The sequence below is a fragment of the Crocodylus siamensis genome, chromosome 9 (genome assembly GCF_052110815.1).
Source record: "Crocodylus siamensis isolate JL-2025a chromosome 9, ASM5211081v1, whole genome shotgun sequence".
Lineage (NCBI taxonomy): Eukaryota > Metazoa > Chordata > Crocodylia > Crocodylidae > Crocodylus > Crocodylus siamensis.
In genome coordinates, this window is record NC_143403.1 from 14474913 (window position 1) to 14502411 (window position 27499).

Genomic DNA, 27499 nt, shown 5'->3' on the forward strand with positions numbered 1-27499 from the left:
TGCAACATAGATAGCACATAAAGAAGTGAATTCTGAGTTGTCCTAACCCACAATGAGTTAGAAGGAAGGTGACAAGCTAAACTGGTTACATTGCAAAGAAACGCCCCGCTAATTCATTCCCATTAATGCACACTGCCATTCTCCCCCAGATTAACGTGTACAGAGGAGCTAAAAGACATTCAACAGATTCTGCTATTTGAGAGCATCTGATTTGTATGGTAAATACATTTGCCAGCCTAAGTTTTGCCTAAGCTGACAAATTGTTGACACACCTCATGCTTTGAATGACAAGGCAGTTGATGACTCCTTGGGCTTTGGAAGCGTGAAAGAGGACAATTTCCTTCCCACCACTTGTGCCTGACTCCTGGCCTTCCTGTAGAACAGGGGAAATCTTCTTCTCCCTTACACCCTGATGTCCTCAATCATCCGACTTCCTCCTCCTTTTCCATCTAAGCTAGAGCATGTGTTTTTGCATGCACACACTGTGGAAGGATAAAAAAAATGTCCATTTTTAAAACTTAATAAGCTGTAGTGTACAAGGAGAAAACTGAATGAAGCAGAGGATGTGGATGAACTGAGCACAGCAGGCTGAGAGTATCTCAAGAGAACACCAAGCCAATAAAACCAGGAAGCCAGTGACAGAATCAGATCTACTTGACAGTATCAATAGCAAAAATTTTAACTGGCTTTCAAGATTTCTTGTTTTCAGGGCTCTTCAGACTGCCAGACCCTTATTATTTCATGTGTGAAACTGAGCTTCAGAGGGAGAAACTACAGCACGGCAGCATGATTTTCAGTCCTCTGATGTGTGCTCTCCACATCACAGTGCTGCTGAATCCAGCACGAAGGTATGGCCAGGTTGTGCACTGTAGCTAGAAACGTTTCATAGCAAATCTGCATTATGATAGAAACTCGGCCTGTGTGAAGCAGCTAGTATTTGCTTCGGATTCAGATTCAGCCAATCTGAGGGATGGTGATCTGATTTGGTGATTCGAATCACTGTCCCAAATCGTTTTGAATATCTGGCTACTGCTGAATCCCCGAATCACACAGGCCCATCCCCCGCCTGCTCTCCCAGCCAGCAATGGCTGCCCTGCCCGCCCCAGCTCCCCGCATTTGGAAAAAGAAAACCCTGGACTCATTGGGTGCTGCTGGGTGAGCGGGGGTGATCCCTGCTGCCCCCCACTTCCCTGTGCTTCAGGGGGGCTCTGCACGAGCCCCCCAACCTCCCCCTGCTGTCCCAGCCCCTCCCCCCATGGCTGGCCCAACTTTGGCCCTTTAGGGAAACCCCCCCACACACTCACCATTCCTGCCAGACAGGGGCAATCCCCAATGTCCCCTGTTGCCCCACACCATGTGAGGGGCTCTGCATGAGCCCCCCAAAGCCCCGAGGCCACTGCAGAAGCTGGTGAGTCCGGGGGGTTGGGGTTTTTTTAAAGGGCCAGAGTTGGGGTGGGCAGGGCAGCCATGCGGGGGGCTGGGGGTTCATGCAGAGCCCAACATGCAGTGTGGGGCAGTGGGGATTGCCCCTGTGCAGGCAGCACCCAGTGAATGGGGATTTTTTTTTAAAGCACTTGGAGCTGGGGCAGGCGAGGCAGCCATGGGGCGGCTGGGGGAGCGGACGGAGCTCAGGAGGGCTGGGGGAGTGGGCAGGGGATGGGGCCTGGCTTGGGTCCCCCCGTGGTCCCTTCCCCGCTCGTCTAGTCCCCCCTCCCTGCTCCCTACTTACCAGCTCCCAGCCCGGCTGCTGCTCCCTGCTGCAGCCACTGGGGACTGCCCAAACCATTGAAGCTCTCCAAATCTTTTCCAAAACTTCGGAGAACGTCAAATCAGTTCGGACCTTTTTCTTGGTCCCCTGATTTGATTCAGATTTGGAGATTGAGCCACCTGAAAATCCCAGGAGCATGTCTCTGTACACCAGGAATCCCAGCTTTCCCCACTTAAGGAGACATACCCTGAGATTTCATGGGCACATCTCTGAGAGAGGAAAGCTGGGCAGGTATTCCCAGGGCTCAAGGGGCCCAAGGCTGCACAGCAATTACCAGGGTGCACAGGATCATGCCTCCTCAAGCTCCTATAGCACCTGCCAGAGGTACCTGGAAAGGGCAGACTCTCCAGCCACAAAGTCAATAGATGTCTGCGGCTAAACAGTGGCACAAATTAATACCACCTGTCTCGCAGCTGCAAATTTGGGGTTTTTGTAAAGCAACAAGGGGCATGGACATCTTTTGTTTCACCTTGGTGCTGCCATAAAAATGTTTATGGTGCCTCAAAGGCAATGAAAAGAGATGTCTATTTCCACGCTGCGGTGCAGTATAGAGATACCTGGAAAAGCAGAAACAGCCGGATGCGAGTTTGAGAGTGCCACAAGTGCGTCAGTGTGGCCATCTTACATGATAGTAGTGGGCTAATACATTAAATTCATTTCCTGAATATGAATGTTGACTCACCTGCAATCTCTTTCCTGCTTGGAAATGCACGGGAGTAGGCTGAACTCTAAACTAACCCACATTTCATGTTGGAATAGTTCTTAGTTTTAGTCAAATACCTACTTGATCTAATTTTGCTGTGGGGGTGGGTGGGCTCTTCAGCTTCTCCATTTCACAGGCCTACGCTGGAATTTGCTGACTCACTCAGGCAAAGATAGCTCATAAGATCACTCTGGATTTAAAAAGGAAGCATGAGTCTCCTCTCTGGTTCGTGAAACTCTGGGGCCAAGTAGTCCCTTAGGAGGATTCCTACAAGTTCTGGAGCTTGGGCGTTTTTCAGTTCCCTTGTTCACATAGACAGGAGGGAGATGAGTTTTGAATCACCAGTAAGTTGACTGTTTGGGACCAAGTTGGGAACACCACCTGCTCACCAAGGAGAATTATGTTCTTTGTGCAAGTTTTTTTTTCCTAAATAGAAGTGCTATTTATTAGCTTCTGCAATTATTGTAGTACACAAAACTGGTAAAAATGACAATTCTAAAAGATGTCTTGCAAAGAATTAGTGTAATACATCATTTGGATTCAGTTGGCTGTTTTCTTGTTGAATAAAACAAAAGCAATATGTTATGGTATTAGCAGTGGTGAAACCAGTAATTACTGAAATGAGAGGTTTATTTTAAGAAACTTAACTAGTAAAACTGCATGGCATAGGAATAATGTGACCCTCATTTTTTTTGTGATCTACTTCCAGAGTGCTGATGAGTTTAAGTAGATGGTAGCTATCTGTGGGCAGAGAATATGACAGTTTGCATCACTTATCCAGCACATCTCTAACAACATATTTTTATCCTAATGAAATACTTAGCTGTTACAGCCTGACCTTGACATCCCAAATACTCCAAGGTATAGAAATGAGATTCCCAAATGACATTCCATTAAAAATTCAAAGTTTATATAGCTATTATATTAAAAGCCATAGTGACACCGGGCTTAAATAGATTTTTTCACAACATTAAACAGATAGTAGCTTCAGAAGAATCCAATTGACTGCAGTAGGATTTCTAATATCCTTAAGTTTGAAAGTTGCTTAAACACCTTGAGGACCCAGGAGTTAATATGCATGGTCTGACAGAGAGAGGCATACCAGACAGATAGTACAAGGGTTTTCCAGGTTTGAAAGCTGGACTTGTATTAAGTACCCAACACCATAAAATACCAAACACTCAAGGACAATGAATGCATGCACTCCAAAAAACAAACACAAATATTTAATAAATAGGATTTCTTTAATATTTGATGGCCATGAAGTGTATCACAAAAAAGTTTCATTAAATTATTTAACCAGCAAATAATTCAAGTATTTACAAAAATTAAACTTCAAGCAGAGAGAACTGTCCAACCTCATGGATTTTGAGCAAGAAAAAAGATAACAGTGACCTGCTGGAATCAAACAAATCAAACTGCTGATCAATAATATATGACTCCTTTTCTCAGATATATCTCCAGTATTGTCACTGGAGGAATAGACACACTACACTGTAAACAATGGAAAAAGACCCGGCTTGCTTTTACCTTTGAGCACATATTCAAAGAAACACTCAAAATTACATGCAAACCGTGTAGGAAACACAAGGCTAAAATTAATTCTGGTGAGGAATTAAACAGTCTCCATGTTAACTTGGGTCCTGTGTAATGCATCGTTAGCATCCTATGATTTGACAGGCTGAAATGCACTCGCACCTCTGGTCACAGTGAAGCTTCACTGAGCAGGATGCTGAGGACCCTAAGGCAGTTTAAATGCTTTAGTTACTTGTATGTTTTTTTCCTGCAGCAAGACCAACAGAGACATCAAAGCAGGTAACATCTCTCTTTTGGAGTGAGATATAAAACAAACAAATTGGAAATGATTATGCTCTGCCAGATTAAAAAGTCCTGGATGACTTAATGCTTCAAAGCCATGAACTGATATGTTTCGCCATTTCTTTGTAATGAAGATCAGCAGTCCCAAACCTTACCAGGCCCTAACAGCAGCAGCTAGAAAAAGAATGAAGTACCTATTTGTCAGCTTGCATAAACCGCATACATGTCAAAATACTAGTAGGGAAAATGTATGCGTTGTTTAAACCTCCTTGTTCAAAGTTATAGCTCTTTGTCATCCCCCCTCCCTGTCCTTAAAATTGGACAAATTTTCTAAAACATTCTTAAACCATGAATTATAAAATGAGCACCAGTTTAATAACTTTTGAAGTGTTTCTCCATCTTTTCCTGGATATTATGGTAGTTTTTTTCTTTTTTTGAATGGGTAGGCCTGGAGATTCTCCGCTGTTGTTATAGTATGCCTACCCTGGAAGAGAAACACTGGTTCCCTCCATGTGGATTTTGACTGATTCTTCTGATAGCCCATGGAGCAGAGCAGCTTGCACAAAATCCAATCCATCAGAAACCTACACTGCTCAAAACGCAGTCTCTACCCACCTTCCCAAGCAGTAACAGAGAATGTGTAAGAACGCACATTATTTCCTTACAGTCCCAGGAGAAAATAATTGTGTTATTTCAGGTAATATTACATGGTAACAATTTGCAGATGTTGACTTCTAAACAGCAGCCTGCATGCCTTGATCATATCCTACATGTTGTAAGGAATCTGTGAGAAAGCATTTACAATTTGACAGTCAGTCTTGTTTCTCAGTGCTTGCTTTTTGTTTCTGGATGGATAGACAGATAGCTGTAAACAGATTTCTGCCATGCTGTCTTAACACAATTACAGGGCACTGCATTGATTGACTGTGTATGGGACAGGCTATTTTGTAAAAGCAAGACCCTGAAAGCAAAAACTGAATCTTCGTTTGTGATGTTTGGATAGGAATAAATAAAGCCCATAATTGGAAATACCCACTGGGAATTCAAAATGAACAACAAGCATTCATTTTTTTTAAGATACTGTTGTCAGTGATACCTGCTATTCAGTGGAATGGAAGTGCTACTTCAAACTATGTGGAGTAGTCTTACTTCAAGTTATGATCTGCCATGCTCTATTACATAGCAATACTACGACTGCAGAGATGAGTGAGCCAGAAAAATGTAAAATGACACGGCGTGGAATTTCATAATACATTAACAATATATTTTTAAAAGACCTTTTGGTACTTTTCTAGCTTCTGGACCCTTGTATTAGGTGATATCATGAAAACTGAAGTTGTACAAAAAGCTGGGGGTGGGCGTTAATTCATGACGTGGTTAATTCATGACTCTCTGTGAGACTCGCTTTTTCCAAAAAAATACTGAGGCTTTGTCTTCATTATGGGTGCGTTCATTGCTAGTAAGTCGTAAGAAAGCACCTAACATAGCAACTAAAATGAGGTACAAATCCTAGTGAAGACAAGGCAGTAGTTGTCATGTGCATGATAAACTATGAGCTCCTTTTTAGCATTTACCTGAACTTAAATGAAAAAAACTACAAACTATCCTTTCTGCTCTAGGATGTTACCATGCATTAATTAACTTTTGTGTAAAAGACTATTTTTCTTAGCATAGACAAAAAAATGGAAAATATAGTATAAATCAGAAGTTTTTTGTTTCTTTTTACTTGCTTTTAATTGGCTAACATTTGCCTAGATGCTGCAAAATTAACAAAACAAACTGTGATTCAGACTGTAGGAGTTCTTTAAAATTAGATTCTTTGTGTAACACAACTTTTCCACCTTCTTAAATATACTTTATATCATGCTCCACAACAATAGGACACAATATAAAATGGAAGGGAAGTTGTCATTTTAAGAATTTATTTTGGACAGGGGAAAAATAATCTTACCTCAGCTAATTTGTACAGAAACTAAAACTTTATTCTCACACACTAGAACCATTTTTCAAGATCTAAGGGTATTCTATTCACTATTGAATAGTTCATAGCTAATCTCTTATTTACAGCTTTGTAGAGAGAAATAAATAATGGTATTAAATGTTAGGCAAGTTTTAAAAACATTTCTAGACATACAAAAAATAATACTTTCCTATATATTGATAGCTGATATTTTGAGGGCCATTGTTCAGCAGAAGACAGCCAGCTGTTAAAGTGCTTACTAGAATTTTTTTTCTCATTTTACTTTGAGACTATGCAAAGATATTCAATAATGATAGTGTTTAGGATTTTTAATAAGTGGGTACTGCATGAACGTTTATTTTTTGCTAAAATAAAAAAATCAAGAATAATTGCCTTAATCTTAATTGTAAAAATTCAATAGAAAATCTTCATTTGTTTTGTTATTCTACTTCACTCAAGAGCTTCGTCTCATCTTTTTTATTTATAGAAATGCTGAAACGACTCCTTCACACATTCTAGTTATCCTTGACATAACTTAAAAGATACAGCAATGCAGTTTATGATACCCCTCCACCAAATCCCTTTCCCCTGCCACACATTTTCTTAGATCTCCTACCCCCAACCTATATCAAATCCTAATGCAATGGAAAGATGAGGTTTGCAACATTTCTGGAAGTCATATTCAAGCTATTTCAAGCCACAGAGAGTAGCCAGTCCATGGCTGCAGAACCCCATTGACAATGCTCTGCGAGTAGTCCCATTGATCTAAGCAAGGACAGCAAGACATTGAGAGAAAAGCTCTCTCTTGAAGATGGAGGTTATATCCTAAGCTAGTTAGGGCTTTAAAAGTCAAAACAAACTCGTAAACCTCTACCTGGAAATCCACAGCCAGCCAGTGAAGATCACAGAGCCATATTCATGTATGCTCACAATACAACACAACACTAATCTGACCTCAGTTAAGTAGCAAGAGGAAATGCAACATCCTTCAAGAGCTGCAGTTCCCAGGGAACTGCCAGGACAGCAGCTACTACATAGAAGTTAGGTGTTGCCCTAGCCTGGCCAATGAGTGTGCTAATGATATGCAAAAGTGAGGTTTTCCCAAGGTCCTGAACCAGGAAACCTATTTTAACAAGGAGGAAAGACTTTGCTGCCAGACTGCTCTAAAAAGGAATGCGTCCATTCAAAATCAGGAATCCCACCCCATACAGGCTGACAATGATCCACTGGTGTAGTGATCAAGAGTGTAATAACTTTTGAGTTAGTATCTCAAAATTTAATAATTATCTGAGTGTATTTCAACAAGTTCAAGAGTCCTTATACTGTCAAAAGATCCCAGCTGCTTAGCTGGACTGTAACTCACTACAACAGTTAAGTGGTTGAACAACTGAGACTACGGCTGGATTCTTAGCAGATGTAAACTAGCAAAGCCTCAATGACTTTAACAAGAAGGCCCCAACGTACATCAACGGAGGTCCTGGCCCACTGAGCTCTGACACTGTGCTAATCACATCAGTAAAGCCACAGCTCACCCTATCAAATGAGTGGATCACTTCCAGACACACTTCTCTAGTCACTGACTACAGAAATGATCCCTGAAAGAAGACCTTGCCCTTCTGCCACACACAAGCCCTGTGCAACCTGTGTGCAGCTTGGACACATTGGACTACGGACAGACATTACACGTAAACCAGTTTAAGTGATCAGAAACTCGTTTAAACCTGTAACAGAACAGACACATAAATCAGTACACATAAACCAGTTTGAAAAATGGCTAAAACCAGTTTGAGATAAAACTGGTTGAATATAGTATCAAACTTAACTGATTTGGGTCAAACTGGTTTATGCAATGTCTGTCCCACACCCCTTCCTGGTTTAAGTTAAACCAGAGTCCCCCAGCATCCCAGATGCTTTACAGCTCTGGGCGGGGCTCTCTGCTCCAGCTCAGAAGGGCTCGCCCCGCCTCTCTGCTACCTGGCGGAGCTCGAGCAGGGACTGCAAGTACAGCAGCATCTGCCTGGCTTCCTCCTGCTCCCTCCCTCCCCCCCTCCTTTCCAGTCCCTGCTCAAGCAGCGATTCCCCATCTCCTCTGTCCCACAGCACGGACCATAGCCAGCATGTGGTATGCTAGCTAGTGCTGAGAGGTGTCTGTGTAAGGCAGACAGGACAAAGGCAGACAGGACTGTGCTCTTTGGAGCTAATCATCAGATAGCTGGTAACGTCTCTCCACTCCTTCCTTGGAAAAGGAAGAGCTTGAACTAATGAGAGAGGCTTTTGCTTGCTGATGGGATGCTAATTGCTATCATCTCCATGTGTAACTCCCTGCTGTGTAACTAAATGCTGTGTTATCAACTCCCTGCTGGCTCCCTCTCTGGTCAGGAGCAGGGGAGGGGGGACACCTCCCTAATCAGAGGGTCCTGCCAGGGCCTGGCCACACACCCCTCAGCTCAGCACTGTCAAAGGGAAATGAGGGCTGCTCTAACACCCCCAACTTCTAGCCTGAGCCACTGCAGGCATGTGCCCGCATTTCATCAGTCCAGAGCAGATGTCTGTGTGGTTACAAACTGGTTCAGCCTAGTCAGGTTAAACTAACCTGAAAAGATTGAATCAATTCAGGCTCAGGCTTTTCGATTGTCTGTCCCTACCCCTTGGGTTAAACTCTACTCTCACAAAGCGTGAGAAGAGAATCAGTTTTGTTGATGGATATGGTTAGGAGTCCCAAAGAAACAGACTTTTGCAAGTGGTAGATTGGTGTCTTCATTCTAGATGCATATGAAGCTCGAGAAAGCTTCCAAAGAGTTGCATGGAACTTTAAGCCAGAGCTTTGCCCGAACCAATGCTATGTCTAAAGCAGTGCTACATAGGCAAGTTTTAAAGCTTGCAAAGGACCTGTGTTTTTTTAGAATTTATGATACATGAAACATAATAAACAAAAGTGCTTGGGTTGTAATTCAGAATAAAATCACAGTGGGGGTACTGAGAAGTCTGCAAAAGCAGAATAAATTTTAAGAGGCTTTTCATGAGAAGGATTAAGAAAATAAACTGTAGAAAGCTCTGCATGATGAGGAATAGCATTATCATTTACTTTACTCTTACCCTGGGATTCAGGAGCCTCAATCAGGATCAGGACCCACTGTGCTAGTTCAGTTCCTGTTCTGAAGAGCTTAGAAACCCACAGTTCTTCACAAATGAATATATGCCATGATGTGATGATGTGATATGCAAAATGGGTCCAGGATTTTACAGAGGGAGTACAGTTGCAGGGACCAGTGCTCCAAGGGGGCTGCAGCCCTCACTTCCAGTTTCCTCCACACTACCACCTCCAAGGCAGGCAGACTGCACCACAGAAGCTGCAGCCAGACACTTAAATTCCAAGAAGGTGAGCATTTCCCCCTCCTTTCCCCATACACACAGAGGCACATCCCCTCCCCTCCTATTCCCCTGCCTGCTGCTGGTGGTGTCCCCATTGTGCTGGGGGCAACAGGAGCTCCTGCCTGCTCCAGCCCTGCTATACTCACCCAGAACCACAGCAGCACTGGCAGTGGTGGGGTGGTCTGCTCTCCAACTTTGTGCTTGCTCCTAGGAACTTGCTAGGGGAGCAGAGAGAGGCAGGCAACATGCTCGCTGCCACTGCCGCTTCCATGTCCTGAGCTGAGCCCAGCCCCCATGCAGCCCAGTTTGAGTGGACAGGATCTCCCCTCAACCCTGGCTCCTGCTCCTGTAGCATGGCCAGAAAGGAGGGTTCAGCCATGCCACTGCACCCCCTCTAGGTCTGCCTCTGTTGATATGACACTTTCATAGGCAAGTTGCTTATATTCAGGGCTTTTGTTTTTGTTTGTTTGGGGGGGTTTTGCAGAATATGTGCTGCATCTTGCACACTTATACTTCTGTATGGATGGATTCAATTCATTAAGGGTCATGCATCATTTACAGTCAAGCGTGTATACGTGTCCCCTAGAGTTTATTTTCAGGAAGCACAGCACAGATCGAAAATAAGTCAGCTGGACATTTTCCTACTCATCTTTCCCTATGTGCCTCCAACTGAACAGAAATGATGACTCATCCACAAAATAAAATGTCATGCTTTATTTATGTTAGCCTCAGAGGCAAGGAGTCATCCTCTATTTTTCCCCTCTTGGTAGGGTTAAGTCTGCCCTTAATATTTCAGAATTGTGTGCAAGTCATTGGCAATGGCATGCAGGAGGTCAGGGGGTTGAGAGGGATGGACTATGCCTTATTTCCTTTGGGCTTTGCTTACAGATATGCCCAGTGTCTGGTAAAAGAAAAACCTATGCTTGGGTACCTGGTCAAAGCAAACAGAGCAACCTAAAATGGAATGGGATGGGAGAAGGGAGCTTGAAATGTCATGATGTTTTAAAGCTGATTATTTCTGGGTTGGATTAATGTATGGGGCCCAGGCCAAGCTGTATGAGTACCTAAGGCTGTCTATAGATGTTCTACTTACAGTGCTGTAGCATTGCTTCCACATTATTTGTATTAAGCCCCCGACATTTCAAAATGGCCAAGGAGGTGCTTTAACTAAACTTCATCAAATGATCTTTAGTTAAAGCACCCTCACAGCCATTTTGAAATGTAGGAGGGATTTAATACACGACACTAAGCCATTTTAATTAGAACAGCTGTCTGGAAACCACTGTAATTCAAACACAATCCCCCCACCTCCAAGTCCATATACAGGCAAGCTAAAAGGCCGGTGGTAAGAAAATAGTTTTAGGCCTTTTTGGACACTGAAGATTAACTCTATTATTAACTCTATTCCTGTTTGCTTTGGTGACCACTGTGCGTGCGTGCATGTATGTTGATATATATACATTTATATGAAAAATATAAACGTAAAAAACTGAGGCCATTGATTGGCAAAGAACAAGAATACAGCTCTGTGTAGATATCTATATATCAGAAGAATTTTTATCCACAAAGAATGAAGCTCAGAGAGCTTCAACAGTTGAAGTATATCCAGTTATATCAGGTGTGCATTTGGTCCACCTAATGTAATATATTAAGAGTATTTTAGTAAAGACAGATTAATATTGTGCCAAGCTGTGAGTATATTAAAGCAACTAAAATTATTTATTAGCTGGGTGTTATACAGTTTACAAGACTTTTCATCCACAACTTGCTTTGAGGAAATCTGACAGCGTTTGTTGGCCTTCAGGTAGGGATTGTTCCCTGGGACAGGACAAGGACTTCATAGCTTCTAGTGAACATTTTCCAGGCCAGTCATCTTTCTCTTAGTAGTAGATTTCTGTTCTTTTCTTCCTGGACTGCCACTGCACTCCACTCAGTCAGACCTTTGAAAATAACATAAGTGCTAGGGGTGTGTGAAAAGCTGTATTTGATTCGGATTCGGCCCAAATCAAGGATAGTGATTCGATTCAATGACTGTCTCCAATTCAATTTGGCCAAATACGAATCTGAAGATTCAATGCTGATTCAGACAATCAGCAATTCGGCCATAGACACAGCCTTAAATGGTTTTTCTACGTACCCCAAGGTACCAGGCACAGCGTGTGAACTCTGCGATTCTGGGGTAGATGGAGTGTCCCACAGGAGCAAGGGAGGGTCCTCTAAACGCTCAGCAGTGACCCCATAAGTGGACCAGAAGTACTTCCCATCCACTTCTCGGCCCACCAGGGAGCGCACTGGGGGGCCCCCTATAGCACCCGAGCTCGCAGGAAGCACCAGTCCACACACTGGGGAGGGCTGCAGGAGGGCCCCGCAACGCGCTCCCCGGTGGACCTAGAAGTGGACAAGAAGTACTTCTGGTCAACTTCTGGGTCTACTGCCAAGCACACTGGGGAACCCCCCTGTGCTCCTATGGGATGCTCCACCCGCCCCCGCATCGCAACATTCATAAGCTGCCTGCTACTTTCAGGTATGTAGAAAAAACGTTTAAAGCTGTGTCTATGTCCAAATCTCTGAATCTTTCTTAATCTCTCTGAATAGATTTGGAGAGTTCTGATTCAATTCAGAGAGATTAAAGGGTCTCCTCATTTGATTCAGATTCAGAGATTCCACCAAATCAGATCGAATCAGGGACCGAAGCTTTACACAGCCCATTCATCCTAAATGTTATGCCCCTCATCTTACATTCCGTCTACATGAAATTCATTGCCATGTAGTTAAGCTGGAAGAATATCTGGCAGCTTTTTTAAATTATACAGCAGGCTTATGGTAGCTCTTTGATTGCACTTTTAGCTAATTTATATACTTTATTTTTTTTATGTTTTATGTTGTTTAACATTGCAAAATGTTCCAAGTTGCCCCCACACAGGATAAAATGATCAATGCACTAATCTCTCTTCTTTTCCTAATAGATCTCAAAAACCCAGACTCACTCTAGGAAAAATGGGATGTCAAGCCATCATTACCTATTACCTACAGTGAAGAAAAATAGCAAAAAAATCTGCACATTACTTTCTTGCTTACAAATTGTACTGTGGAGATAGCACTTCTCCAAATTTAACAGCTCCGTCTAGAAAATCACATGGAGGGCATGGCTCTTCCCAAAATATAAGCCTGGCAGGGAACTAAAGATCATTTGGAGATGGGCTAAAACCAGAAGGTAACTACTGTATGTTTAAAACCAGGAATTGTCTCTGTCCATTGAATTTTATATTTCTTAGAAAATGGGGCCAAATATAGTTGGAACTGATAGCAGTGCAAAGACTGTGTAGCCAGAATTATTACCAAAGCCTAAGATTATCACTGTTTTGTTACCCCAGCTTAGGGTTTTAAATATGGCCCCTTCAGTTTGCAGAGTGACAGACCTCCAGCCTGTCTATTGGTGCAGAGAATATAACAACAAAGCAAGTGCAGGCTGTAGACAACCAAACCTGTAGTTACCTAAAGCAGCGGCTGGCAACCTATGGTCTGCAGGCCAGATCCAGCCTGTGAAATAATTTAATGTAGCCTGTGAAGCCAGGACATGGGCAGCAATTGAGAGGTTGGTGTGATTCAGCAGCCAGGTTGCAAACACAGTGGTGGGGGTGGGAAGCAGCAGCGACAGCTGGGTAGTAAATGGCAGCCCATCTTTATACAGAGCTGCATTAATTTGGCCCACCCCTCTAAAAGGTTGGGGATCCCCTGACCTAAGCAATTGCTATGATTGAGCAACACTTTGGGGGTTGGACCTGATGATCTGTTAAAGTCCTGTCCGACCCTAAGTTCTATGATACTACTATGATACCTCCTTTTGTTGGGTAGCCAGTCCCTCTTCCGGTGACTGGAGATCACAGTTCGAATAAATTTGATTCCCTGTACCCTCTGCTTGCACTTTTAATTTGGGCCCCTTTTACACAAGTGTAAACCCAACTTCAGCCACTGCTGTGTCTCTGTGCAAAACTCACTATTCTTCCAAACCACAATGAATGCAAAGACAGATATCATAAATTCTAAATCCACTGTCTTTGTATGGGAGGCAAAAAGTTTGCTGGATTTTTTTGTTAATTGTCTATAAATAACATGTGTCGCTACATGCAAAGCCTACTATGGTTCTCTTCTGGTATGGTTTTTACTGCTAAATGGGTATAAAAAGGCTCAGCAGTCCATTTGGCCTATAGTACAGAAATATCAGGCAACAGAAAAGCTATGAACCCCCAAGGGATTCTCACCACATCCTCCTTAAAAAATGTTATTCCGTTTAAATGCCTTTAAATGTACCAAACAAAATGGCTGCTCATTGAATCTGAGAATCTTACAGACACTCTAATGCATGTGAACAAGGCAAGTTTAATGACTTTTCTACTCCCGATGTTCACATATTTGCCCTATAGATTTTTTCCTAGGTTCTGCAACACATGTCACAAATCACACATCAAAGGTGGTATTTTACTTTAAAAATGTCAAAGTCTGTGTTAAACTCTGTCAGCTATTGATCCTGGGCATCAAATGAAAGGTGTTTCTTAAGGGATATCAAAGCAGATGTTTTGCATAAATCAGCATTCTGGACTGCAGTAGCCAAAAGGACTATTTTCAAGAGGAGAAATTAGTGCAGACACTGAACACTGTGGCATGGCACAACGAGTAAATCAGAGCATGGCAAAGACAGAGGAACTCTGGAGGTAAGGAAGGATTTTGGGCAGATAAACAGGCACTTGCTTTAGAGATTAACAGCTAATAGCTCCTATGTTGTTCTCAAATGCACAATTCTAGAAGTGTGATAAAATAAAAGTCTAAAAAAAGGTATCATTTTGGAACCAAGAGTTCTAGTTTTTTGTACGTATTTTTGTCTCAGACCAACACAGCTACCAAGTACACCCCTTAAACATGGAAGATGTCGAATTTTAGCCAATTTTGGATTTTAAACTTCATTGCAGAACAACAAGGAAGGGTTTTTTTGCCTCCCTGCCTGCCATCTGACACCTCTAGGGAAGGAATTCTACCTGATCAACACATCAAAGAGCTACTCAACACAGCTCCCAAAGACACTCACATGGACCCAGAGAGACAGACTTCCATCTTCAGCTCCCTGTGTGCAAAAATGAAGTTTATTTCCTATCTATGGAGACTCTTTACCATCATGTACCATCTATATTTTTCCCAGAACCTTCTGAAGGGACTTTGATCTGGAAAGATTGCAGAAAAGGACAGTTTTCTTGCCATTTTCCAGTTGGTCCAATAAAAGGTATCATTTTGGAACCAAGAGTTCTAGTTTTTTGTATGTTCACTTCTAGAAATAGATTTGCAATGTATGGGTCTGTAGTGTTTCAGTCCTTAATATCTGATCGCCAGGCCTGGTGCTCTCCTGCTTATTAGGGCTGCACGAGACTTTAGACCGCGTGTGTCTGGATTGAAGCGCTGGCTTCTTTAGGCTTTCCAAAGCAGTTTGGAGCTTCCAAACCACTTCAGAAAAGCTTCGGAGCCGCCTCGGAGATCCAGCCATAGGGTACAATGGGGAATCAATGACATATCTATAACTTTGTTGTTTTTTGTATGATTTGGATGAAACTTGTAAGGGTGGTAGCTTCTGTTGAGAGTATGAAGCTGAACAAATTTCGAGGAGATCAGTGCAGAGGGTTGGGGGAAACTGCACCCCAAATTCTTGAAAGCAAAACTCATGTCACATGTATGTGTTATACCACAGGCGGTGAAAACTGCAAGGATGGTGGTCCCTGGTGAGGGCACGAAGCATGCCAAGTTTCAAGAAGATTGTTGCAGCAGTTTGGGGGGAACTGTACCTCAAGCTGCAGACAAGCAAAACTGGTGCCATGGGTGACACTGCGTGTGTTAAGGCGCACCGGGGTGAAGGCTGCAGGGATGGTAGCCCCTGCTGCGGCCACAAAGCCTGCCGGCAGTCGAGGAGATCAGTGCAGGGCTTCTGGGGCCTGGGCCTTGCACCCCTAGCTGCTGACAGGCAAAACTCATGACATGGGTGCTTGTGCAACTGACTGTCTCTGTCCTGGGGCAGTTGATTATCTGTATTGATTATTTCTTCTCCTTAGTCTGTGGTTTTATAGGGGTGAATTAGATGTTAACAAGTTAATTAGCAGGGATTAACACCTTTTTTGCTTTTAAGAATTTGGGATGCAGTTCCCCCCCAAACCCATGCACTGATCTTCTTGAAGCTTGGCAGGCTTCATGCTCTCAGCAGAGGCTACCATCCCTGCAAGTTTCATCCAAATCAGACAACAAACAACAAAGTTATAGATATTTCATTGATTCCCTGTTATTCCCTGTGGTCAGATCTCCGAGGCAGCTCCGAAGCCAGATTGAAGTGGGAACTCGGTCCAGAGCTCTGGATCAGATCTCTGGCGTTTGAAGCAGCCAAAGCCAGATCGAGTATTACCTACTCATACAGGCCTGTTGCTCATATACTGTTTAGCCTTAGTGCAGCCCCCCATTCTTTTGAACTTTGTGAAAGACTACTCGAGGCAAGAAGAGAGATGCCAAGTATACGTCTATTGTGCACTAGAGTCATAGGCCACAACTATAAAGAAGTGTCTAGCACATCTAAACAAAGACTGTATAAAAGACATGTATTAACTTAAACAATTGCCCGGGTTATAGTGCTACTTTGATAGCAAGGAAGATCTTTGCCTCCTGTCAAATGTTTTCCTCCCTCAGAAGTGGTGTCTAAAGTTACTGCAGATGGCATGATCAAAGGACTTTCAGCCATTGCAGAGCCAAAGCTGCATTTTGGTGCATTTTAACTCATGTTAATCCTGGGGTCTAAGCTCTAGACAATAACTGTGAGGCTGAAAGCTGACGTCATCTCATATCTCCCCTTCGAAGCAAAGTATGGAGAATTAACTAAGATAATATTTCCGTAGCACAGAGAAAGTGAACAGGATTTTTTCAGCTTGCTTTTGCAGTTGCTGTCAATAAAACAGACAATAATACAGTATTTAGACTTCATTGAGACAAAAAGTGACACAAGCTCTACAGCAATTGTCTACCATGCTCCCTTCCTAACAACTTGAACATTCCTCCACACTCCAATTTAGAACTGCTATAAAGCCTGTCATATTTGATGAGAAATGCCACAAAGCTGCAATATCAGCAACTCGCATCGTGAAATGGGATGCCGACAAATTCACTGTGGGACACCTTCACTGTCAACTTGTGGTTTTTAATTTCTTTTTTTACTCTTTCACTTTAGAGTTTCATCTTCTCTTTCCTTTCTAACTTCCAAAGTGAAAGCAGGAGACAAATGAGCAATAGTGCTTTCTTAATATATTTTCCTAGAGGATGGAAGCTATCCCATGATGATCTTCAGATGAGACCAAACTATATTATATGCAATAAATTATATGTTAATGTTATACATCTCCAATACTCATAATATTATGCATGTCTTAATGAAGCACTGAAATTTTTTTTATATGTTGTCATTTTTTTTTGTGATCCTGAAAGTATAAATAATTAAGGCAGGCAAAAACCAATGAATCATGTTGACTTTTGCTCTTGCTGACTTTTTATAAAAAGTGTTACAGGATAGAGATATCCAAGGTATTATCCTATATTAAAAATTTTAAAAAACTGGATTTCAAATAAGTTAACATACCAGTACACATGCAGTTATATGACTGCATAAACAAAGTGGCTAATGATACATGCAAATAAGTTCTGTTCATTACCATATGACACATGCATTTAGTCGTGACTAGCTTTACTGTGCAGTAAACGATTTTGGGTAGGTGTCCACACATGCAGGGACCTAGCACTAAATTTAGTACCGGGTCCCTCCAGCACTGCCATGTGCGTCTATGACTACTGTGGGGAACTCCAGCCTCCAGCCCCAACTGCCAACACTTGACTGCCATGTTTGAAGCCAGATCCAGATGCCAGCACTTGGCAGCCATCTTTAAAACACAGCCCCACTCTGTGCTTTCTGGGCAGCCAGTTCCTGTGCTCAGAGCAGCATAGCATGCAGCATGTGCAGAAGCAGCACGTAGCAACTGTGTTTGTGACCCCCTCTGAATTCCTGAACTATGGCTGCCCCTGGCCCTGACAGCCAGGACCAGGGTCCCTCAGTCCTGCTGGCCCACAGCCATCTCGCTCTGTCCAACTCCCACACATGCAGCAATTACCTGTGTGCTTGCCATGAGTCCCCCCAGGGTCCCTGTTGCCACACAGCTGCTGCTGCCAGCAACACTGATGAGGGGCCCCAGGAGGCCACCACTGGGGCCACTGTCACCCTCTTCAGCTTCCAGCCCTGGCACTTCTGGGCCCACCATCCCAGCAGGACTGATGCCAATTCCTGGCATTGTGATGATGAACAGCGGGTCAATGCCTTTTGGCTGACACAGGCCACTTTTGCCAACCTGCTTCGCCAGCTCCAGCCCCACCTGAAGTACCAGGACACTGGCATGTGCCAGGTCCTCTCCGCCAACACCCACCTGGCCCTGGTCTTGCTCAAGCTGGCCACACCCACCAGCCTGCAGTATGTGTGGCACTTGTTCGGCGTGGGCAAGGCCACTGCCAGGGATGCCATCCTGGAGGTACAGTTTCATAGTTAGTAGGGTTGGAAAGGACCTGAGCAGATCATCAAGTCCGACCCCCTGCCATGGCAGGAAAGAGTACTGGGGTCAAACGACCCCAGCAAGGTGATTGTCTAGCCTTGTCTTAAAGACCCCCAGGGTAGAAGCCAGCACCACTTCCCTTGGAAGTTGGTTCCAGATCCTAGCCACCCTGACAGTGAAGTGGCGCCTCCTGATGTCTAGTCTGAATCTGCCCTCTGCCAGCTTGTGACCGTTATTTCTAGTCACTCCTGGCAGTGCTCAGGGAAACAGGGACTCCCCCAATGCCTGCTGGTCCCCTCTGACTAGTTTTTATCAGGCCACTGGATCCCCCCTCAGCCTTCTCTTGTGGCATCCTTCAGTATGTGGCACCCTTCAGTACTTGCTGGCAGACACCGTCCTCCATGTCCGCAATCCCCAGGTGGTGGTGGCAGGGTTCCGTGCACTGGAGTTCCCCCAGTGTATCGGGGCCCCGAACAGCACCCACATCCCAGTGACCTGCCCACCCCAAAGATACTGCCATTATAGCCACAGGAGGGTTCACTCGGTGGTCCTGCAGGCAGTTGTGAACCACTGAGACATGTTAATGAATGTAAGCACCAGCTGGGCAGGCAGTATGTACAACACCCATGTGTTCAGCTACTCTGGACTGTCTGCACTGGTGCAGAGATTGCACTTGGCACTGGGTGCCATTGTCATCCCACCCCTGCTCATAAGGGACCCAGTGTACCTACTCCTACCCTGGCTGATGAGGCTACCTAAACCCTGCCAGACCCACTTTAATTGGTGCCTGTGCCAGACCTGTGCCCTCATCGAGTGCACCTGTAGCTGCCTCAAAGGCTGTTGGCACTTCTCTACTGCCTGCCTTGAACCTGATGGCCACCTGTAAGTTTATCAGGAGTGACCACCAGGATCTGGGAGATGACAAGGTCAAACGGTCATAAACAACTGCAAGACCATTTCAGGCTGGACATAAGGAAGAATTTCTTTACTGTCCGAGCCCCCAGGGTCTGGAACAGTCTGCCATCGGAGGTGATTCAAGCACCTACACTGAACACCTTCAAGAACAAATTGGATGCTTATCTTCCTGGGATCCTATGTCCCCAGCTGACTTCCTGCCCTTTGGGTGGGGGGCTGGACTCGATGATCTTCCGAGGTCCCTTCCAGCCCTAATGTCTATGAAATCTATGAAATCTATGAAGTGGCCAAGAACAACATGCTTACAGTTTGTGTGCTGAACAATATTTGTGAGGACCAGATAGAGTTGTTCCATGAAGACTGGGCAGAGAAGGCATGCTGGGCAGAGGCAGCCTGGCAACAGCAGTACAACATGGCATCAGCTGCAGTGGTTCCCCCCACCAGCAAGGCACCAAGTGAGCCATGCATCCACCAGCAGGGCCCAGGGCACTGGGTCTGGGAGGCTGTGGCATACCACCTCATGGAGCACTCCCCACTCTAGCCTGACTGCCCCACTGCCCACAGACCCCCTGCCCACCCCCAGCACCACTCTCAAGCCAGACACATGTTGAAACAAAAAAATCTTTATTTTCCACATGACACACACCCCAACCTGCCCCCCTCGACATACAGAGCCCCTCACCCTGCCCTCCCCAACAAACAGAGCCCCTCCACCACCCTCCCCACCCATCTACAATAAAAAAAACCCTCTTTCCAGTTTCAAAACTTTTTATAAGAGTCTGTGTTTTTATGTCCCAGAGTGGAGGGCAGTGGAATGGGAACACCTCAAATCCTGGGGATGAAATGGGAGGACCACCGGATCAGTGCAAGCATCCTCCATGAAGCTGCATCCACCAAAATCAAAGCCTTGCTCTTGAAAAATCAACTCTGATGGATGGGCCACAGTGTCTGGATGTCCGAGAACTGCCTCCCTCACCAGATTCTCTTTTCCCAGTTCTCCATAATGCTCAAAGGGCGGCCAAAGGAAACTGTACAAAGACATACTCAAGGTCACCCTCAAGCACGGAGGCATCAACACAAATGGCTGGGAGGAGCAAGCTGCTGACCATTCGGTGTGACACCACCTGGTCCACCAAGGCACACACCACTCAAGGTCCAATGACTTGATACTGATGTGGAATGGCAGTGGCGAAGGAAGGAGAAGGAAACCAACTCAGAGCTGTGAATCCTACTCCCCCATGCAACAAAATGCCCCCATTGCCGAAGAACATGTGTATCCAGAATCAGGCTCTTCAGTCACCTGAGGACCCATCAACCCTGATGGACATCATCCTCAACTCCAGGGACTGCCAACTATGACACCTAGAGGGAAGAACCTGGGGGCAGGCAGCCAGCACCCTGGTCTTGGGCCATTCCCCCACAGCAGGTAGGGGGCTTTCCCAGGGGTAACAGCAGCTGGTGCTCCTCCAGGGCAGGGCAGGTGGCTCCACCTCCAGCTGCCAGAGTCCAGGCCCAGCAGGAAGAGTCTCATGGTCTGATGCTGCTCCCAGCTCCATGCACACATGGAGCCAAGATGAGCAGTGGGGCTGAGCCCAGGTGGGTGGTAGCAGACCAGGGGCAGGGGACAGGCCAGGGGCTCCTGTGGGTTGGAGGCAGTGGAGAACCTCCTCCCAGGCCTAGGCAGGGACCTGCTGCAAGGCAGCAGGCCACTGCCAGGTGGCCTTTGCAATTAGGACTGGGGGCCAGGCAGTGGGAGGTATGCATGAGACTGCTAGAACTAGGACAGTGTCCAGGGTCCGGCAGTCATCATCCATGGCCTCCACTGCCCAGGTCTGGATGGCATTTTGGATCCTCAGGAGCTGGAGGCACTCTCACTCCAGGTCCAGGAGCTTGTCCTAGTACTCCTACTCCACCTGGTCTCCTGGGCAGTACCGTGGTGATATCCTTTGCCTGCCACCTCTCCTGGTAGGCCAGGTCCTCCTGCAACCAGACCTCAGCCTGCTTCTCCTGCTCCTTGGCCACCACCAACAGCTGCCAGAGGGTCTGGTCCTACATGCACCGCTGGCACATCTGCAGGGTGGCCTCTCCCCCATATCCAGGCACAAGACAGAAGCCTTTTATGAGAGTTTGCAACGTTTCAGACATAAGATGCTCTGCACCAGGGGACATGCAATGCCTGACCTCAGATCAGGGGCTGGCCATGCATGGGTGCCCAGGACCATAAATTGGGCCAGGCAAGCCTGGGCCAAGGCAGCTGCTGGCCAAGTCCCCCATCCTCATGTGCTCCCTTGGGGCCAGTGAACTGCTAGATGCTGGCTGCAAGCAGCTGCCTGCCCCTCCTACCTCCATCCCAGGTTGGGACAGGCCCCATTGCCCCCCTCACCCCTGCAGGCCAACCATTCTGCTGTGCTGCCACCCAGCCCACAGTGCCTGGGCTCAGGAGGCATGAGGCTCCCAGACAACTGGGATTAGGAGCTGGCCTCACCTCTGCCCTCCCCACTCCAGGAATACATCTTGGGGCCAGCCCTTGCAGCACACCGAGCGCACCACTACTGTTTTTGCCCCAGGCAGTGCACAATGAGCTGTTTGTGCAGACTGAGGGGTACCCAGAGCCACTACATCCTGCTGATGATGATCCTCCTGGTGCCCTAGGCACACCTGCATTCTTGCTTTGGGACCCTGAGCTATGACACTGTGGGAGGAAGCCTGGGCTGCCCTGCAACCTCTGCCACTACCTGGAGGGCTACCTGTAGCAGCACTATACAGCCCTGCCCCCTGCAGCTGAGGAGGAGATCACTGCCAGCATCAACACCTTCCTCAGTGTGTGAGAGGCCTGTGCCTGTCCAGCTGCAGGGACATGGGCTGCTCAATAAAGTTTTGAACTTTGTCCCACCTCTTTGCATGCTGTGGAGGGGATCCCAGGCCAAGGCGAGTGCAGGCAGGCTAGGCAAGGAGTGGGGGCAGAGGCCAAGGACTGGGGCAAGGGCAGAACTGGAGCTGGGAGGGCCCTCCCGCCAGTGCAGGCTTACCACATGTCTGGAGCTGGCAAGGCTGGCAGCTCAGTGCAGTCCTCCCTGCCAGCAATGGCATCCCGCTGTGCCCTGTGTCCATGGCCTGCAATGCTTTCAGAAGCATTTCCAGTGCTGCTCTGTTTTATACTATAAACTTTATGGCAGTTACTCTACTTTGACAGATGAACGGCAAATATATTTCACATAAAACCTGCTTATCTGTGCTGTATGAAAAGCAAAAGCATGCAGTCCTCCTTAAGTAACCTCTTTTGTAATTGTTTTTCAATAAATATCCTTTCTTCAGTTAGCCCATTCATCTTTTCTCATTTCTCCATTATCCCAGGTATATTTATTGTACTGAAAACTGGCTAACAGATTATCTGAGAACTGATTTCATGAACCTGCAAATAGTGCTACAGTAGGTAATTTCAATATTGTTCCTTCGACAAGTTACTTTTGTCTGGTCGTACTTGTAATGAAAATAATGATCTATGGAATCCAGATCCTGTAGGTCACTGGTTTATTATGAAAAAGGTTATTCCATACTTATCATATTGCACATTGGCTTGGGGAAAATCCTGCACAGTACAATAAACAGAGTATAAAGGAATGTGGGACCAAAGCCTGCACCTTCAACTCATTAGAAATAAACATTCAGTTCTATTAGTTTTCCCCTTGAAGATGTTCCCTCTCTTATACGAACCATGTTTAGCAGCAGTTTGCTTTGACCTTAATTTAATCCATCTTTCACAGAAGTAGTGCTTCAGGGTGAAACATTTTTGTTGCTAACCACTGCACACATTCTAATACTTGTCCTTTAAGGTCTTCCATCTTTCTCATAATATTTGCTTTGCAAACCACTGTAGGAGTTATAACTTTTTAAAACAGAGAATATAATTGATTTGTAATTATCAACAGGGAGGTACATCATTACTTGTATTTGCTAACCTAATTGTAAAATATATTGTTCCTTCCAAGGCGTAATGTATTGCCTCAAGTGATCACTACTTAGGCACCAACAGACTAGAGTAAATAGACTGACAGCAGGAAGTCTGGGAGATAATATTACCCAGTTCTCTGCGTAATAAATGATGTTCTCTTTTTGACTATTGTTCAATCCATTAGTGTAATTTCTGGATGTTTTTCTCCCAGTGGGATGCAGACCAGGTGTCAGCTCTTTGAAGCAGGACCATATTTTGTAATACACTCTACCTTGCTGTGAATGTTGTGCCATCTGCTTGGCTCAAATGCGAAGAAGGCTGTTTAATCAAGATACAAACTTTGCTTTGCACATACAACATACACCATGTAAGGTCCTTAGTATACAGACTTCTAACCGCTTCTAATAGAGATGTTGTACTGTCTATCATTCTGAATCTTAATTTTCTGATGTGCTCCTTTTTTGAGTACCCCTTGATCCTTACAGCTACTCTAAGTAAAGAATGACTGGAACAAATGTGATTTACCTCACAGCTATGAATCTGTCAGTGTTTCTTCCGCAGCCATGTATTCTTGTCTTTGTCACTAAAAAACGAGCATAAAAACATAAGGAAAAAGAATAGTAAAAATAGCCCGTCTGTGAAAAACCTAGGGCCTGATAAAGCTCAGTGAAGTCAGTCAAAAACTGGTGACATCCATGGGAACTGCACAATGATTCTTATTTAACATTAAGGTCCTATTTCCACCCTCAGACACACAAATCTTTCTCTTTAAAGGGAGCTAAATTCTACGTGCCATTATTTCTAGACTCTAATTTTTCTTTTAATTCCATTCTCTACAATTCTAGTCCCCATTTTTTCATCTGAGCTATTATGGTTAATGGACTGTTCCTCCTACATAAGATTCTTGTAATGATGGCTGAATGAAAAAAAGATCTCCCTATGGAATAATTATAAGGTTATCTTTAATTTTAACACCCCCTTCCTTACTTATTAATTAGGCTTGAGCTGAAGATACTCCAGCCAAAGAAATTATTTGGGCTAGGTTGTCATCTACTCTTAGTTTCATGAGGGTAAACTCAGTGTAACTTTATAATTTTGGATTTAATCTGGTGCTACTAATATAAAATCCTAGATTCTGTGCCTTCAATAGCTTTTACATGCTAGAGGATGAAAAAAATTGGCAGAGCCAAGCTGTTCTTTTAACCTTCCAGCATAAATACAAAATTCAATTAATGCCGTGATGCATTTACACTGAGATAAAGTATTCTACAACATAGATATTTTAGACAATCTTCATATATCATAGTTTTCAGTCTTAGGATCAACTTCTCTATATAAAGCTTTTCCATCTAAAGCTGTGTGATACTATTATAGAACTGTAAATATTTTAGTGAAGAAATAGAACTAATTTAAAGTTAAAGACCACCGGCATCACACAATAAATGCAACTGGCAGGGCTACAGGGAATTACAATTTTATTGCATAGAAATAGATCAGTTCCTCATTATGAAATTAAAAATTGAGAAATACTAAATTAAATTCATAAACTGTTTTCATAAAGCAACTTGATATGAAAAGTTGTTTTGTTGGTCTGAACAGTTTTCTCAGATCTCTGAGTCTGCTGTCATTTATCCAAGTAGACTTGCTTTTCATAGCTACGAGTCTGCCTCAGTGTGCTTGCAATGGTAGCCTGCAATGGAGGAGTGACCCTAAAAATAATTACATTGTAAGTCACATACAAAAAGAAATACAAACTGCTCCAAGTTCAGGACTAAACAGGGAAATCAGAACCAACGTTCAAAAGAAGATCCTCATATCATGCCACCATGCAGAATGTCCTCTACTTATGCCACCACTGTATAGCAAAAACATTTAAAATGGGACATGGATACATTTGTGATCCAACTTAGAGGAGGCAAAGAACAAACACCGACCACCAGAGCAGTACGTGGGAGCCTGAGAGCCCCGGCCCCCCTCAAGAAGAAGGCTGTCACCTGAAATGCATAAAACTTTCCACATGTCCACCTCCCCCACTCCCTCCCAACAAAAATAAAAGTCAGCACCTATGACTAGACCCGTCTTTTCTCACGTTTGAGGAGTTGAGGGAGAAGGAAAGAAGGAAGGGAGGGGAGGGTAAGAGAGAGAGAGAATTTTCCTAAAAAAGCTTTCAGCTCCTTTTACAGTTTTCCTGCAATTTACTGCCAGCTTCGTTGTGCAAACCTGGCCCATGCTGCTGAATGCCTCCTCAGGGATACACTCTCAAAGTGCTCACCCAGAATGAGGACAGCTTGTACAACGAGGCCCTCAAATTAAGAGCTGGCGATGAAGCATTTGTCATAAACAAAAACAAGCAGCCCCATCAAAAACAGTAAAAACAAAACCCAGCACACCAATTGCTGGGGCAATTTGCCAATGGAAGTGACAGGCAATTCATAACCACTTACACTGATGTTGTGCTTTCCACGCTGAAGGATCCCAAGAGTGCTAACAGCCTGACACAGAAACAGCCTGAAATGCCCAGTTAGGATTTGAACCAAAAAGCTCTACTTGTGGAGAGCTTTTAAAATGGGTAGGAGCCCCACAGTCCGTAAAATTGATGATGCATTTTCCAGGCAATTCCCTGAATACTGAAAAGCACATGTCTTTTACTAGCTGTATAGCTGTTGGCTGGTGAACGCCGGAGCCTCACAGAAAGGGTTCCTCACCACTCCATCTGAACCAATATCAGGATGGGCTAAGCTTGGGCTTCGCAGGACAGAGAGGTGGTAACTGTGCTTGGCCACACAGGGCGTTTACACGTGCTCCAGGAGTGGTGGGGGGAGCTGCTTTAACTAGAGCACCTCCAAGGGCCCCTCTAATTAAAATTGCCCCGAGTATCTCATGTATCAGCGTCCCTGCACTTAAAAATAGTAGTGGAGGTGCATTAACTAACCTTTGTCAAACAAGCTTTAGTTAAAGTGTTCCGCCGCCATTTTTAAGCGTGGGGATGCTGATACACGAGATGCTGGAGTCTGCTGGAGCACGGTAATTACTACGCTCCAGCAGACTCAATTAATCAAGTCTGCTCCAGAGCACTGTAATTACCACATGCCGGGGCAGCCTCGCTGCTCATGTATAGGCACCCATACCTCTCAACTCTCTCTCATACTTCAAGGTTTCCATCCAGCCAAGTTTCAGTGCCCCTTGAAAGTGCCAGGAAAATGAGGTCAAAGAAAGTTTTATGTTAAAGGAAGATATCACAAACTAATCCATAGGGTACCAGAGCCCTAAATTTCTCCCCATTGTCCTGCTGCCAGTCCCAAGGAACAGACCAGTATTCCTGGGATAACTCCTTATCCCCACAAGCCTCAGCTCCATTGTCTTTTACCAGACCTCACAGCTGCAGCACAGGAATCTCTGCCAGCTCCAAGTGACTTCCCTTTGATTTGTGAAAGAATTTTAGGTCTCCCTTTCCAAAGGATGGGTTAGCCCGGAATATCACCCACCGAGAGATCCCTCTTTACCCAGCAAGGAGACAAAGCAATTAAAGTAAGCCTTCCATAGCCCCTGCTCCGAACCCAGCCCCTGGTGAAAAGAGCCCAGCTGCAGCCCACCCGCTTGCCCTGTGCAGATCCAGGAGCACCCCCCGTCTTGTCCTCCCAGGGTGCAAGCAACAGTGGGACTGCCCCCCCAAAACAGCTGCACCTTCCTCCTGCCCCCTGCCCTGGCCCGGCTGGGCAGTGCTTGCCCCTTCCCTCACCATGTGGGGTTGATCTGCCCCCCCATCCCCTTCCACCATAACAGACTTACTAGCTGGAGGCAGCTCTCCATGCTATATTGGAAATCAGATTGGTATTGGCCAATATGCCTCCTTAAAAATCGGATATCAGTATCGGCCCCAAAAATCTCTATCGGTGCACCCGACTCAGAATGCTTCGTGCAAGGTATTCTCAGTTCCAGCGGGGAGCTGCACTTCTGTCTGCATCTCTGGGTGCCCCCAAATCCTGGTGTCCACCTCACAGACAGCCCCTAAAAAAACATTCCCCTACCATCAGCACTGTCCTCATTACATATGGGTCTCACAATTTTCTACAAATCTCTCTCTGTAGGATAACTGGCATTCCTCTGGCTAATGGGTCATTTCTCTCAGATTGCTTTGCTACTGAGCAGTTGATTTTTCCATTACAAATGTCTTGTTGCCATTCCCTATAATGGTTCCTTCTGTCTGCAGGAGCAGCAGTTGCCCTTGCCCTAGAACACAATGCAAGAGATACTTAGCAATTTTGCCCACTACTGAGTATGTATCCCTCAGTTCCTTTGGCCAAACCATGTCAAAAATAATAAAGCTATATACAGACAGCATAACAATCTATCTAGTGATTAAAGCGACATAAACTGATACAGCATAATGTGGGCTTTT

The 27499-nt window shown here is 44.9% G+C and overlaps 1 protein-coding gene and 1 pseudogene across 1 annotated transcript in view; both read right to left on the reverse strand.

The window, feature by feature from the left end:
- Positions 1 to 25618, reverse strand: part of LOC149857121 (uncharacterized) — a 108423-nt gene extending 82805 nt beyond the window's left edge. Inside the window, exons 1-2 of the mRNA XM_090062946.1 lie at positions 25545 to 25618; positions 23626 to 23683 (exon numbers count right to left, since the gene is read on the reverse strand). The gene's annotated coding sequence lies outside the window, so the exon portion shown is untranslated. The remainder of the gene's footprint in view (positions 1 to 23625; positions 23684 to 25544) is intronic.
- LOC149857122 (small nucleolar RNA U3) lies at positions 7741 to 7858 on the reverse strand (annotated as a pseudogene).
- Positions 25619 to 27499: the final 1881 nt, after the last annotated feature.